Source organism: Tupaia chinensis, unplaced genomic scaffold, assembly GCF_000334495.1.
Source record: "Tupaia chinensis unplaced genomic scaffold, TupChi_1.0 Scaffold000287_1, whole genome shotgun sequence".
Taxonomy (NCBI): Eukaryota; Metazoa; Chordata; class Mammalia; order Scandentia; family Tupaiidae; genus Tupaia; species Tupaia belangeri.
In genome coordinates, this window is record NW_006159771.1 from 134,711 (window position 1) to 136,737 (window position 2,027).

The following is a 2,027-nucleotide window of genomic DNA, read 5'->3' on the forward strand; positions in this document are numbered from 1 at the left end:
ATATATATATATATATATACACATACACACACACACACACATATATACATACATACATATATATACATACACACACTGATTACCTGCGCTCTCTGGCAAGAGCTGAAAAGTTTGGAAGGTGTAGTGGGGAGGGCAACGGTAGATACTAGAGATAGGAAAGGATAGGGGGAATACGGGGACTGGGTAATGGAGGGAGGGAGGGAAGTGAATAGAGGAAGAAAAAGAAAGTACGTTTGGGACCAGCAGTTAGCGTAATGGCTATGTCACTGAACCCTGACTCCCATGTAGCCAAGTGAGGTTCGAGTCCCAGACCCGGTGGCTTAAACTCACACCAGGCACATGTGCGTGCGTGCCCAAGATCCCGAGAGCAGAATGGAGGAGAAGGGATTGCGGCATGGCCGTCGCCCCTGGGAGGGGATTTCTCGCTTTCTATCTCTCTGTCTCTCTGTCTTTCTGGTAAGCGCACGCGCCCTATAGCGAAAACCTCTCCAAAAAAAAAAAAAGTATGTTTAATTGACAAAAAAATTAAAAGCTATTTGCTGCTGCTGATGTGTATAGTAATGCCTTTGTCTCTTAAAAAAACAACGAATAAAATTAAATTAAAAATATGGCTCCCAGAAATGCTGAGACAGGATGATTATCAATAGAGATACAGGGTCAGCTACTGGCGTGGTGGTTAAGGAGGCTGGAGTCAACATGGCTGACCGCACGGTCCAAGTCCCTGACCTGGAAATGTGAAAAACATTTCGGGCATGTGCATGTGTACCCCAAATCCTGAGAACATAAAAAGGAGAAGGGGTTGCAGCATGGCCATCCCCCCGGGGGATGATTTCTTGCTTTCTCTCTCTCTGTCTCTCTGGTGAGTGCACGTGCCCTATAGCGAAAATCTCTCTCAAAAAAAAACCTGTAATAACTCACACTTGGAAGAAATAATCCTTTCTCGTGACGGCTAGAACTCACTTGGTCTTAGGAGACAGAATCAGTCCATTCATGCCTTTCTGATCTAATCACTGCCTGTTAGACCTCACCTCTTAAAGGCCTCACCACCTCCAATGACACGACACTGGGAACCATATTTGAAAACAAGCTTCCAGGGACCAGCAGTTGGCGTAATGGCTATGTCGCTGGACTCCCATGTAGTCGACCGCGGTTCGCGTCCCAGACCCGGTGGCTTAAACTCACGTTGGGCGTGTGTGCGTGCATGCCCAAGATCCCGAGAGGACAGTGGAGGAGAAGGGTTTGTGGCGTTGCCATCCCCTCTGGGGGGTGATTTCTCGCTTTCTGTCTCTCTGTCTTTCTGATGAGCGCATGTGCCCAATAAGAAAAAAAAAAAAAAAAAAATCTCCAAAAAACAAGCTTAAAACAAGCTTCCATAGGAAAAACCATTATCCGAATCATAGCAAAGTCCAGTTGGAGATTTAAAAATTCCAACAAAGTAGACCAGTCCTGCATACTAGTGGTTAAGGGAGCTCAATCCCACATGGCCAACTGTGGTTCAAATCCCAGCACTAGCACCTTGAAAAATACACTAGATGCATATGCATGCCTGCCCCAAACCCTAAGGGGATAAAGAAATCGAGAAGTGGTTGTGACGTGACCACTCTCCACTGGGGGCGCTCTCTCTCCTTCTCCCTCTCCCTCTCTCTCTCTGTCTCGGGCAGGTGCATATGCTCTCTGACAATTAAAAAAATTCCAGTAAAGCAGGTTTACAGAGAGACTGTATGGTCAATCACAATTCTTCCTGCACTTACATAAATAACCAGGCCAAGTTTAATAGAACTAAATTTCCTTGACAAGTTAGTCTTACTATGGTTATCTTTGATTGAAATAGGGGTGGGGTATAGAGAGTCAATTATGTTTTGGGAGAACACTGCATTTGATAACAGATAATGCTAAATAAAAATGACAGGAGGCCGGGGCCAACAGGGGGCATGGTGGTTATGGAGCTGGACTCTCACATGGCCAACCATGGTTCAAGTTCTGGACCGAGCAGCTTGCTTTCTCACCTTCCCTCTCTCGCTCTTTCC